The sequence below is a fragment of the Nycticebus coucang genome, chromosome 10 (genome assembly GCF_027406575.1).
Source record: "Nycticebus coucang isolate mNycCou1 chromosome 10, mNycCou1.pri, whole genome shotgun sequence".
In the NCBI taxonomy this organism is placed as follows: Eukaryota; Metazoa; Chordata; class Mammalia; order Primates; family Lorisidae; genus Nycticebus; species Nycticebus coucang.
This window is the reverse complement of record NC_069789.1, coordinates 126,303,976-126,318,625: the sequence shown is the minus strand read 5'-3', so window position 1 is coordinate 126,318,625 and position 14,650 is coordinate 126,303,976. Positions and strand designations below refer to the sequence as shown.

The 14,650-nt window shown below is 43.5% G+C and overlaps 1 protein-coding gene across 6 annotated transcripts in view; it reads right to left on the bottom strand.

Annotated features, from left to right (window-relative positions):
• ZNF565 (zinc finger protein 565) overlaps window positions 1–14,650 on the bottom strand; it is an 80,872-nt gene that overhangs the window by 2,508 nt on the left and 63,714 nt on the right. The gene's annotated exons all lie outside the window — the stretch shown is intronic.

The window sequence follows — 14,650 nt, the reverse complement described above, 5'->3', positions numbered from 1 at the left end:
AGAGAAGGTTGAAGAATGCACATCAACCCCACTGAGGCGAGCTGCGACACGAAGGATACAAACAAAAGGTACAAAATCCATCACCAAGCGGACGGGAGTCCCCTCCCCCATGAGAATGGCTCGGAGTACCTCACAAAAAAACGAGCAGAGTTCAAAAGTCCTCCCACTATACTCATGGGAGAGACCCTCTAAAAACTGGACCTACCTACCCTACTAGGGTGCCATGGCACTCCTCCTGCCAGGCATAAAACTGTGTAAAACTGTATATATTCTCTACCTGCAATTCTGAGCTCCCAGCACTCCCCTCCACTCTTACTCTGAGGTCTGGAGGCCTGTCCCCCAGAAGACCAGATTATTGGGTGTTTTCTTGAGGGGTGTAGACAGGGCCAGGACTGCAGCTGGTCAGTGCTGATTCTGTAGCATGGGAGTGAGGAGAGGACGGTTGGTTGAGAGGGAACTACACAGACGCGGCAGTGCCCCGAGGTGCAGAGCAGCAGCCATTTTTGGCAACAATAGGGCTTACCCCCGGATATTCTGAAATAACAACCCCTGCCTCTCTGGGCAACCAGAGGAGGCCAGGCATCTTCTCAGGTGGCAACCACCGTGGTACAGATCTGGGACAGAAACGCAGGCCCCATGAGTAAAGGGTTTGCCTGAGGCAGTACCAACCTGGGTGGAGCACAGGGACTAGAAAACGCATGTGTAGAGCTGGGAGATTCCCAGGGTGGGGCTGACCCAGAGGACTGCTTTACTGAGCCTAAGATGCACACGGCCCCCAGGGGACCATCAGCTTAAACAAAGGAGGGCAGGCAGAGGCTGGAACTGACAGGTAACTGTGCTGTGAATACAAACTACAGGTGAGACTGGACAGCAGCACAGACAGGGCCTGAGGCACAGGTTCTGGGAACTCAAAACAACTTCTCTTCTGCAGGGGAATTTAGCAGGGACAGAAACAAATTCCCACAAAGTTGTTCTGCTCTGTCAGTAAGATCAATCAGGGGCAGGGCTGGAACTGAGTGAACAGCCCCAGCCTTTCAAGGTTGTCAGGCCTCACCTCCCCCTGCCAGATAGAGGCAGAAAACAGCAGCCTGGCTGAGCAGACATAGATCTCCTTGTGATTCAGGCAGGCACAACCCCCTGGAGTATCTGCTCATTGGAGGCAACTGTGTCACAGCCCTGCGGGGTTATCAGTGACTGGGTATGACAGAGGTGCAAGGTGGGGAAGGAGGCATCAACCTTTCCAGACTAATCTATTTGCTGGGTGGGTCCTCCTGACTTCACGGAGCAATGGAGCAAGTCATATCTGAGTTGTCAGCATACCCCTGCGATCTAGTTGCCAGAGACCTTTTAAACTCTCCCACATGAGACACGTGCTGACTAAGACAATTGATTTGGATCTTTTGAACTGAGCCAATCGCCTGAGGACTATCCAAGTGGTGCCCTGGGTGTGTGGCTGTAGGAAGGTTTGATTTTCCTTTTCCAATAGTTACCTGTGGGGGGCGGAGTGACTTAATTGCTGGTATTTCTCCACAGCTGGGACTTCAACCCAGAGTAACTGTTTCACTAAGGTTGGACAGAGACCAGCTGAAAATAAGACAGAGCCACTTGGTCCCACCATACCAAACAGGTCCCCAGTTTCTCAGGCCGTAGCACCGTATGGGTCCTCGACAAAGCGCCAGGGGAAAAGTCAAACAGAGTAAAATAGTCATTGGGGGGAATCAGTGGAAAAACTCTGGTAACATGAATAACCAGAATAGATCAGCACCCCCCCAAGGAAAGATATGGCAGCTGTAACTGAAGATCCTATTCATAAACAGCTGGCCGAGATGTCAGAAATTGAATTCAGAATTTGGATTGCAAACAAGATTAATAGAATGGAGGAAAATTTGGAATTAGAAATTCGAGGAGCAGTTCAAAAGTTGGAATTAGAAATTCAAGGAGAAATTCAAAAGTTGTCTCAAGAATTCAACAAATTTAAAGACAAAACCACCAAAGATTTTGACACACTGAAGCAAGAATTTGCAGCCCCCAAAGATCTGAAAAATACAGTAGAATCCCTCAGTAACAGAGTGGAGCAAGCAGAAGAAAGAATTTCTGACATCGAAGACAAAGCTTTTTAAATGCTCCCAAACTCTCAGAGAGGAAGAGAAATGGAGAGCAAAAATGAATCATTCTCTCAGAGAGCTCTGGGATAATTTGAAGAAGGCTAATATCTGCCTCACTGGAATCCCTGACAGTGATGAAGTGTCTTCGCAAGGCACAGAGGCCCTTCTCCATGAAATTATGAAAGAGAATTTTCCAGACATGCCAAGAGATTCTGAAATTCAGATAGCAGACAGTTTCAGAACCCCAGCATCACTCAACCCGAATAAGACATCCCAGGCAAATCATAATTAACTTAACTAAAGTTAATATGAAGGAGAAAATTCTGAAAGCAGCCAGACATAAGAAATCCATTACCTACAAAGGGAAGAATATTAGAATGACTGCAGATCTCTCTGCTGAAACTTTTCAAGCCAGAAGAGGGTGGTCATCGACTTTTAATCTCCTAAAACAAAATAACTTTCAACCCCGGATCCTGTATCCAGCTAAACTGAGTTTCATTTATGATGGAGAAATTTAAAACTTTAATTAAATACTTCAAATTCATACGTTGAAGAAATTTGCCATAACCAAATCAGCTCTTCAGGATATTCTCAGACCTATCCTCTATAATGACCAACCCAATCCTATACCACAAAAGTAAACTCACTCAGAAACTTTTGATCAAACTCCCAACTTCCACAATGGCGAAAGGATTAAAAATGTCCACTGAACTTGCGAAAAACTCGATACCCAAAATTTTACCAGACTTATCAATATTCTCCATTAATGTGAATGGCTTAAACTGTCCTCTAAAGAGGCACAGGTTGGCTGACTGGATACAAAAACTCAGGCCAGATATTTGCTGCATACAAGAATCACATCTAACCTTAAAAGATAAATATGGACCCAGGGTGAAAGGATGGTCGCCCATATTTCAGGCAAATGGTAATCATTAAAAAGCAGGTGTTGCTATTCTATTTGCAGATATGATAAGCTTTAAAACAACAAAAGTAAGGAAGGATAAGAATGGTCACTTCATATTTGTTAAGGGTAATACTCAATATGATGATATTTCAATTATTAATATTTATGCATCCAACCAGAATGTGCCTCAATTTATAAGAGAAACTCTAACAGACATGAGCAACTTGATTTCCTCCAGCTCCATAATAGTCGGAGATTTCAACATTCCTTTGGCAGTGTTGGATAGATCCTCCACTAAGAAGCTGAGCAAAGAAATTTTAGACTTAAACTTAACCATCCAACATTTGGATTTAGCAGACGTCTAAAGCACATTTCATCCCAACAAAACTGAATACATCTACAGCAAACCCACAGCCAATATCATATTGAATGGAGTTAAATTGAAATCATTTCCACTCAGATCAGGAACCAGACAAGGCTGCCCATTGTCTTCCCTGCTCTTTAACATTGTAATGGAAGTTTTAGCCATCGCAATTAGGGAAGAAAAGGCAATTAAGGGTATCCATATAGGGTCAGAAGAGATCAAACTTTTGCTCTTTGCAGATGATATGATTGTATATCTGGAAAACAGCAGGGATTCTACTACAAAACTCTTAGAAGTGATCAAGGAATATAGCAGCGTCTCAGGTTACAAAATCAACATTCATAAATCAGTAGCCTTAAATATACCAACAATAGTCAAGCTGAAAAAACAGTTAAGGACTCTATTCCATTCACAGTAGTGCCAAAGAACATGAAATATTTGGGAGTTTATCTAACAAAGGATGTGAAAGATCTCTATAAAGAGAACTATGAAACTCTAAGAAAAGAAATAGCTGAAAATGTTAACAAATGGAAAAACATACCATGCTCATGGCTGGGAAGAATCGACATTGTTAAAATGTCCATATTACCCAAAGCAATATACAATTTTAATGCAATCCCTATTAAAGCTCCACTGTCATATTTTAAAGATCTTGAAAAAATAATATTTCATTTTATATGGAATCAGAAAAAACCTCGAATAGCCAAGACATTATTCAGAAATAAAAACAAAGCAGGAGGAATCATGCTACCAGACCTCAGACTATACTATAAATCGACAGTGATCAAAACAGCATGGTACTGGCACAAAAACAGAGAGGTAGATGTATGGAACAGAATAGAGAACCAAGAGATGAACCCAGCTACTTACCATTATTTGATCTTTGACAAGCCAATTAAAAACACTCAGTTTTTAGGGGAGTTTTAAATAGGGGAAAAGATTCCCTATTTAACAAATGGTGCTGGGTGAACTGGCTGGCAACCTGCAGAAGACTGAAACTGGACCCACAACTTTCACCATTAACTAAGATAGACTCTCACTGGACTAAAGATTTAAATTTAAGACATGAAACTATAAAAATACTAGAAGAGAGTGCAGGGAAAACTTTTTTTTTTTTTTTTGTAGAGACAGAGTCTCACTGTACCACCCCCGGGTAGGGTGCCGTGGTGTCACACGGCTCACAGCAACCTCTAACTCTTGGGCTTACGCGATTCTCTTGCCTCAGCCTCCCGAGCAGCTGGGACTACAGGCACCCGCCACAAGGCCCGGCTATTTTTCTGTTGCAGTTTGGCCAGGGCTGGGTCCGAACACACCACCCTCGGCATATGGGGCCGGCGCCCTACTCACTGAGCCACAGGTGCCGCCCAGAAAACTCTTGAAGAAATCAGTCTGGGCCAGTATTTTATGAGGAGGACCCCCCGGGCAATTGAAGCAGCTTCAAAAATACACTACTGGGACCTGATCAAACTAAAAAGCTTCTGCACAGCCAAGAAAACATTAAGTAAAGCAAGCAGATAGCCCTTAGAATGGGAGAAGATATTTGCAGGTTATGTCTCCGACAAGGGTTTAATAACCAGAATCCACAGAGAACTCAAACGTATTAGCAAGAATAGAACAAGTGATCCCATCACAGGCTGGGCAAGGGACTTGAAGAGAAACTTCTCTGAAGAAGACAGGTGGCATGGCCTACAGACATATGAAAAAATGCTCATCATCCTTAATCATCAGAGAAATGCAAATCAAAACTACTTTGAGATATCATCTAACTCCAGTAAGATTAGCCCATATCACAAAATCCCAAGACTAGAGATGTTGGCGTGGATGTGGAGAAAAGGGAACACTTCTACACTGCTGGTGGGAATGCAAATTAATACATTCCTTTTGGAAAGATGTTTGGAGAACATTAGAGATCTAAAAATAGATCTGCCATTCAATCCTATAATTCCTCTACTAGGTATATACCCAGAAGACCAAAAATCTCATTATAACAAAGATATTTGTACCAGAATGTTTATTGCAGCCCAATTAATAATTGCTAAGTCATGGAAAAAGCCCAAGTGCCCATCGATCCATGAATGGTACATGTACACCATGGAATATTATGTAGCCTTGAAGAAAAATGGAGACTTTACCTCTTTCATGTTTACATGGATGGAGCTGGAACATATTCTTAGTAAAGTATCTCAAGAATGGAAGAAAAAGTATCCAGTGTACTCAGCCCTGCTATGAAACTAATTTATGGCTTTCATATGAAAGCTATAACCCAGTTATACCTAAGAATATGGGGAAGGGGGACAGGGAGGGGGAGAATGGGCAGAGGGAGGGGGATTGGTGGGATTACACCTGTGTTGCATCTTACAAGGGTACATGTGAAACTTACTAAATGTAGAATATAAATGTCTTAACACAATAACTAAGAAAATGCCAGGAAGGCTATGTTAACCAGTGTGATGAAAATGTGTCAAACGGTCTATAAAATCAGTGTATGGTGCCCCATGATCGCATTAATGTACACAGCTATGATTTAATAATAATTAAAGAAAAAGAAAAAAGTTCTTAAAAATTGAGAAATATCATCAAAAAGTTAAACAATAACCATCTGATCCAGCAATTCCACTCTTAGGTATATACCCAAAAGAACTGAAAGCAGAGACTCAAACGGACACTTGTACACCAAAGCTTATAGCAGCATTACTCACTATAGTCCAAAGGAGGGAACAACTCAAATGTCCATCAAAGGATGAATGGACATGGCTCGGTACCCGTAGCTCCATGGGTAGGGTGCTGGCCACGTACACTGAGGCTGGCAGGTTCAAACCTGGCCAGGGCCAGCTAAACAACAATGACAACTGCAACAAAAAAATAGCCAAGCATTGTGGTGGGCGCCTGTACTTCCAGCTACTTGGGAAGCTGAGGCAAGAGAATCGCTTGAGCCCAAGAGTTTGATGTTGCTGTGAGCTGTGACGCCACAGCACTCTACCCAGGGTGAGAGCTTGAGACTCTGTCTCAAAAAAATAAATAAATAAAAGAGAGGACACAGAGGTTACCGGAGGGTAGGGGGTAGAATGAAGTTGTTTAATGGGTATAGATTTTGAGATGATGAGTAAGTTCTGCAAGAGGGTATGGTGAATGTACTTAATGCCACTGAACTGTACATTTAAAAATGGTTAAAATGAGCTGGGCACGACGGCTCTACTAACAATAGAAAAACTAGCCAGATGTTCTGGCGGGAGCCTATAGTCCCAGCTTGGGAGGCTGAGGGAAGAGAGTCACTTGAGCCCAAGAGTTTGAGGTTGCTTTGAGCTATCCAGGGCCAAAGAATGAGACTCTGTCTCAAAAGAAAAAAAAGGGTAAAATGGTAAACTTTGTTGTATGTATTTTACCACAATTAGAAAGAAAAAACGGGGACAAAAAAGAAAGGAAGAAAAATAGCAACTGCTACCTCCCAATGCCATTCAAATATCACCTCCTATATGCGAATAAAAATGAAAAATCTTAAAAGAATATGAAAAATAAAACTCATCAAAAGTCTAATAGAGGTTTGGCACCTGTAGCACAGTGGTTACAGCTGCAAGAAAAAAATAGCCAGGCATCATGGCAGGCGCCTGTAGTCCCACCTACTTGGGAGGCTGAGGCAAGAGAATTGCTTGAGACCAAGAGTTGGAGGTTGCTGTCGGTTGTGACGCCATGGCACTCTACTGAGGGTGACATAGTAAGACTCTGTCTCAATTAAAAAAAAAAAAAAAGATTTTTGTTTTTCAGAACTGCAAAGACTTAGAAAACACACCAACCAAATGTTCTCTGAAAGACAAGAATATTTCTATGGAATAAACAGCAATAGGCTTACTATTTTATTTATTTATTTTTTGAGACAGAGTCTAGCTCTGTTGCCCTGGGTAGAATGCCGTGGTGTCAGAGCTTACAGCAACCTCAAACTATGGGCTCAAGTGATCCTCTTGCCTCAGCCACCTGGGTAGCTGGGAGTACAGAAGCCTGCCACAACACCTGGCTAGTTTTCTATTTTAGTAAAGAGGGCGGTCTTGCTATTGTTCCAGATGGTCTTTAGTTCAGGCAATCTACCTACTTGGGCCTGAGTTCAGGCAATCTACCTACTTTGACCTCCCAGAGTACTAGGATAGGTTGCTATTTTAATAGAGAATTATACTGAAGTCATACCATATACACTCTTTCTTTCTTTTTTTTTTTTTTGCCAGAGCCTGGTTTGAACTCACCATCTCTGGTATATGGGGCCAGTGCCCTACTCCTTGAGCCACAGGCGCTGCCCCATATGCACTATTAATTTGTACATATTCAGTGATCTGTACTCAAAAAACACATACAGAATGTGGTAGGAGGAATAATGGACCACCAAAGATGTCCATGTCCTAATCTTTGTTTTTGAGACAGAGTCTCAAGCTGTTGCCTGGGTAGAGTGCTGTGTCATCATAGCTCACAGCAATCTCCAACTCCTGGGCTCAAGTGATCCTCTTTGCCTCAGTTTTTGCTATTTTTGTAGAGATGGGGTCTTGCTTTTTGCTCAGGCTGGTCTCAAACTTGTGAGCTCAAGCAATCCACCTGCCTCAGCCTTCCAGAGTGCTAGCATTACAGGTGTGAGCCACCACACACAGCTTTTGTTCTAATCTTTGGAACTTGTGTTATGTTACACATGACATTTAAAGTCTGGGAGGCGGAGGCAGGTGGATTGCTTGAGTTCAGGAGTTTGACACCAGCTCTGAGCAAAAGTGAGACTTTGTCTCTACTAAAAATAGAAAAAACTAGCCAGGTATTGTGGTACATGCCTGTAGTCCTAGCTACACGGGAGGCTGAAGCAAGATCACTTGAACCCAAGAGTTTGAGGTTGCTGTGAGCTCTAATGCTAGGGCACTCTACCCAGGGTGACAAAGTGAGAATAGGTCTCAGTAAAAATAAAAATAATATATAAAGGGTTAGATGGTAAATATATTTTAGGCTTTGTGGTTTGAGAGGCAAAAATAAGGATATTATGTAGACCTGTATATATTAAGAGAGAAAACAACCATAAATTTTTTTTTTTTTTTTTTGTAGAGACAGAGTCTCACTTTACTGCCCTTGGTAGAGTGCCGTGGCGTCACACAGCTCACAGCAACCTCCAGCTCTTGGGCTTATGTGATTTTCTTGCCTCAGCCTCCCGACCAGCTGGGACTACAGGCGCCTGCCACAACATCTGGCTATTTTTTTGTTGTTGCAGTTTGGCCGGGGCTGGGTTTGAACCCACCATCCTCAGCATATGGGGCCGGCGCCCTACTCACTGAGCCACAGGCGCCACCCAACAACCATAAATTTTTTATTGGTGAAATTCAAACTGTAACAGTAATTATAATTTTTTTTGTTATGCAGGACTACAAATAAGAATTGAATTATTTTTTTAGGGGGAGCAGGGGTAACAGTTCACTTAATCGAATTTCAATGTTAGTGCTCCCTTACATCAAAACTGATAACAAATATACTCATAGCTCTGACTTGTAATGAGATTTTATGTATTTCATCTTTGAAAATGTTGTTTCACATATATATAACATTGCAATAAACTGATATAAAACCATGAACATACATCTTTAATTGAGAATATGCATCCTTCGGAAGGCATTTACAGAATTCAATTAGCTTGTAGAGCATATTAAAACAGGTGGCATGTTGGATGTGGTCCATGAGCTGTCCTGCACAGAAGACTCATTTAAGTTGCTACTGCTAATGAAGAATACTGCAAATACAGACTTTTGAACTACAAAGCAATGATAGCATAAAACTAAAATTTCAGTTCTTCATTTTTAATTTCAGAATATTATGGGAGTATAATTGTTTTAGTTACATGATTTGCTTTTATGTAATCTGAGTCAAAGTTCTAAGTGTGCTTCTCTTCCAGATAGCGGGCATTGTACCCATTAGGTGTGAATTACCCATTCTCTCTTTCCCTTTCCCACTTGCTTGGTTTCCATTGAGTTTTGCGGCCATATGTACACATGGGTTTTCATCAATTAGTCCCAATTTAATATTGAGTACATGTGGTGTTTTTTCATTTTTTTTTCTTTAGAGACAGAGTCTCACTTTGTTACTCTCAGTAGAGTGCCGTGGTGTCAAAGCTCACAGCAACCTCAAACTCTTGGGTACAAGTGATCTTCTTGCCTCAGCCTCCCAAGTAGCTGGGACTACAGGTGCCTGCCATAACACCTGGCTATGTTTTAGAGACAGGGTCTCACTCTGTCTGACCAGCTCAGGTTGGTCTCAAACTCCTGAGCTCAGGAAATCCACCTGCCTTGTCCTCCCAGAGGGCTGGGATATCAGTTGTGAGCCACTGTACCCAGCCTTGTTCTTGCCATACTTCACTGAGAAAGGTCTCCAGTCCATCCAAGTTGTTACAAAAGGTACTGGCTCACCGTTTTTTTTTTTTTTTTTTGTAGAGACAGAGTCTCACTGTACCGCCCTCGGGTAGAGTGCCGTGGCGTCACACGGCTCACAGCAACCTCTTAACCCTTGGGCTTACGCGATTCTCTTGCCTCAGCCTCCCGAGCAGCTGGGACTACAGGCGCCCGCCACAACGCCCGGCTATTTTTTTTGGTTGCAGTTTGGCCGGGGCTGGGTTTGAACCCGCCACCCTCGGCATATGGGGCTGGCGCCCTACTCACTGAGCCACAGGCGCCGCCCTGGCTCACCGTTTTTAATGGCTGAGTAGTATGCCATAGTATACATATACCACATTTTATTAATCACTCATGTACTGGTAGACACTTGAGCTGATTCCACATCTTTGCAATTGTGATTGTGCTGCAGTAAACATTGTAGCATCCGTATCTTTTTGATGAAATAACTCTTTTTTCCTTTGGGTAAATGTCTAATATTAGTATTGCTGGATCAAATGGTAGGCCCACTTTTAGTTCTTTGAGGTATCTCCATACTATTTTCCATTTCCTGGTATTTCACATATTTCCTCCTCAGCAGAGCCCAAGAGGTTTATCAGTATTTATCTATGACTCTATTTTCTACTTAATCTAAGTGCATGTGTGTTTGTGTGTACATATAAAACAGAAAAACAATTTTCAGATCAAATCTATTCTAGCCATTTTTATTATATTATTTTAATTAATTAATTAATTAATTAATTTATTTTTGAGACAAAGTCTCACTATGTTGCCCTCAGTAGAGTGCCATGGCATCACAGCTCACAGTAACCTCAAATTCTTGGGCTTAAGTGATTCTCTTGCCTCAGCCTCCCAAGTAGCTGGGACTACACGCTCCTGCCACAGTGCCTGGCTATTTTTTTGTTGCAGTTGTCACTGTTTTTTAGTAGGCCTGGGCCAGGTTCAAACCTGGCATCTTTGATGCATGTGGTTGGTGCCAGTGGCTACAGGCACCAAGCCTATTTATTTATTTTTTTGAGACAGAGTCTTACTCTGTCACCCTAGGTAGAGTGCTGTGGCATCACCATAGCTCACAGCAACCTCAAACTCTTGCCTCAGCCTCCCAAGTGGCTGGGACTACAAATGTCCACCATAAGGCCTGGCTAGTTTGTTCTATTTTTTAGTGGAGGCAGGATCTTTTTGTTGTTGTTGTTGAGACAGAGTTCCACCCTATATGCCCTGCCCTGAGCAGAGTGCAATGGCATCACAGCTCACTGCAACCTCACACTTGGGCTGTGGGCATCCCACTGCCTCAGCCTCCAGAAGCTGCTGGGATTACAGGTGCTCGCTGTGGCGCCTGGCTGGATTTTTCATTTTTTTAGGAGTCGGGGTCTCACTTGGGATCAGGCAAGTCTGGAACTCCTGAGCTCAAGCAATTCTCCCTCCTCACCCTCCTACAGTACTGGGATTACAGGCGTAAGCCACTGCGCCCAGTGGAGACAGGGTCTTGCTCTTGCTCAGGCTGTGGTGGCACAAACCTCTAGTCCCAGCTATTTGGCAGATCAAGGCAGGAGGATTACTTGAGCCCAGGAGTTCAAGGTTGTAGTGAGCTACCATGACACCACTGACCTCTAGCCCAGGTGACAGAGTAAGACCCTGTCTCAAAAACAAACAAATAGCCCTGTAAAGCGTCCTCCAAATAAGCCAATAGAAAACCAAAGGACGGGCCTTTACGGAAAAGAAAAGAAATTCTATCCCAGTCTTAAGAAACAGAGAAACAAAGGTTAAGCACATTTTAAAATCTTGAAGACTATTTTATTACAAAGCAACAGAAAGTACAACTTCAAAATCACTTGAGGGAAGAAACAGTGGTAATAAAATTTGAGCAAAACAGGAAGAGATGGAAATGTAAAAGGAATAAGGGACACAGAAAATCAACACTAGGTAAGCATCAGGGTAATAGCTGCTACAGACAACGTCCAACGGATGCTAAAATCAGTGGGCAAATGAGGAAAACCAGCACATTTGCCAAATGTCAAAGTATCTATCTACCCTTAAGGTATTTATCAATTACAAAGGGAAAAATAGTAACTTACAGGGGAGAAACCAAAAAGGCATTATCTTACCAAGTGATCAAAGTTAACATCACCAACAACAAGGCACACGAACATCTGATATGTGACGTGCAGAGAAGGATACAACATCACTTCTGTGATATTCTTGTCAAAAATGTATAATCTCAATCTAATTGTGAGAAAATATTACACAAAAAGAAACTGAGAGACTTCTACAAAAAATGCTCGTTAGGGCTCAGTGCCCGTAGCTCAGCGGTTAGGGTGCTGGCCACATACACGAAGGCAGGCAGGTTCGAACCCAGCCTGGGCCCATAAACAGCAATGACAACTGCCACAAAAAAATAGCCGGGCGTCATGGTGGGTGCCTGCAGTCCCAGCTACTTGGGAGGCTGAGGCTGAGAATGGCCTAAGCTCAAGAGCTGGAGGTTTCTGTGAGCTGTGATGCCATGGCACTCTACCAAGGGCGATAAAGTGAGACTCCGTCTCAAAAAAAGAAAACAAAAAAAGTATCAGCCAGTCATAGTGGCTCACACCTGTAGTCCCGGCTACTCAGGAGGTTGAGGTGGGAGGATCACTTGAGCCCAGGAGTTTGAGTCTATCCTGGGCAACACAGTGAGACTCTATCTGTTAAAAAAAAAAATATCAAAGTCATGAAAGACAAGGCAATACTAAGGAATTGTCACAGACTGGCTGAGGAGATACAAAAACTAAATGCAATGTGGGATCCTGGTTTGGATCCTGCAACAGAAAAAAGGACATTAGCGGGAAACCTGATAAAATACAAATAAGATCTGTAGATTAGTTAGTATTGTACCAATGTTAATTTCCTGGGTGATTTTTTTTTTTTTTTTGAGACAGAGTCTCACTCTGTCATCCTGGGTAGAGTGCTGTGGTATCATTACTCAGAGCAATTTCTTTTTTTCTTTTTTTTTTTTGTAGAGACAGAGTCTCATTTTATTGCCCTCGGTAGAGTGCTATGGCGTCACACAGCTCACAGCAACCTCCAAATCCTTGGGCTTAGGCGATTCTCTTGACTCAGTCTCCCAAGTAGCTGGGACTACAGGTGCCCGCCACAATGCCCGGCTATTTTTTGTTGTTGTTGTTGCAGTTTGGCCGGGGCTGGGTTTAAACCCGCCACCCTCGGCATATGGGGCTGGCGCCCTACCCGCTGAGCCACAGGCGCCTCCCCTACTCACAGCAATTTCAAACTCTTGGACTCAAGCAATTCTCTTGCCTCAGCCTCCCACATGGCTGGGAGTACAGGCACCCACCACAACACATGACTAGTTTTTCTATTTTTAGTAGAGGTGGGGTTTCATTCTTGCTCAGGCTGGTCTCAAGCTCCTCAGCTCAAGCAATCCACCTGCCTGGGCCTCCCAGAGTCCGAGGATTACAGGTGTGAGCCACCATGCTCAGCCCCCTGGGTTTTATTTATTATCATTTTTTAGACAGAGTCTCAAGCTGTTGCCCTAGGTAGAGCCATGGCATCACAGCTCATAGCAACCTCTAACTCTTGGGCTTAAGTGATTCTATTGCCTCAGCCTCCCAAGTAGCTGGGAATACAGGCGCCTGCCACAACGCCTGGCTGTTTTGTCTTTTTTTTTTTTTTTTGGTTGTAGGTGTCATTGTTTGGCAGGCTTGGGCTGGATTCGAACCTACCAGCTCTGGTATATGTGGCTTGTGCCCTTAGCCACTGAGCTACAGGGACCCAGCCTGCCTGGGGGTTTAAAATTTTTTTTAATTTCTTGGTTTTCATGACTGTACCATAGCTAGGCAAAATGCTAACTTAGTCATTCTGGGAGGCAGAGGGGATTGCTTGAGCTCCAGAGTTTGAGATCAGCCTGAGCAAGAGCAAGACCCCGTCTCTAAAAATAGCTGTTTGCTATGGCGGGTACCTGTAATTCCAGCTGGAAAAAAAAAAAAGAAGTTAACCTAGTGAAAATGGAGTGAAGGATAAATAGGAATTCTCCATAATAATTCTGGATGTTTTCTATAAGCCTAAAATTATTTCAAAATAAGAAAGTTAAAAAACAAAGAGGCCGGCACTGTGGCTCATATCTGTAATCCCAACACTTTAGGAGGCTGAGGAGGATCACTTGAGGCCAGGAGTTTGAGACCAGCTGAGCAAGGGAGACATTGTGTCTACTAAAAATAACTGGGCATTGTGGTGAGAACCTTTAGTCCCAGCTACTTGGGAGGCTGAGGCAAGAGAATCACTTAAACCCAAGAGTTTGAGGTTGCTGTGAGCTGTGACGCCACAGCACCCTACCGAGGGCGACATAGTGAGACCCTGCCTCAAAAAAAAAAGCAGCCACTGAGGGAAAAAAGGGCACATCCCTTTTGGAATGGGAGGAAAATATGATGGAAAGAGGCTAGGCAAGGTGGCTCACACCTGTAATCCTAGCACTCTGGGAGGCCGAGGCTGGTGGATTGCCTGAGTTCAGGAGTTTGACACCAGCCTGAGCAAGAGCGAAACTCCCTCTCTAAAAAATAGCCAGGCACGGGCGGCGCCTATGGCTCAGTAAGTAGGGCGCCGGCCCCATATGCCGAGGGTGGCGGGTTCAAACCCAGCCCCGGCCAAACTGCAACCAAAAAAAAAATAGCTGGGTGTTGTGGCAGGCGCCTGTAATCCCAGCTGCTTGGGAGGCTGAGGCAAGAGAATCGCGTAAGCCCAAGAGTTAAGAGGTTGCTGTGAGCCGTGTGATGCCATGGCACTCTACCCGAGGGCGGTACAGTGAGATTCTGTCTCTACAAAAAAAAAAAAAAAAAAATAGCCAGGCACTGTGGTGGGTGCCTGTAGACCCAGCTACCCAGGAGGCTGAGGCAAG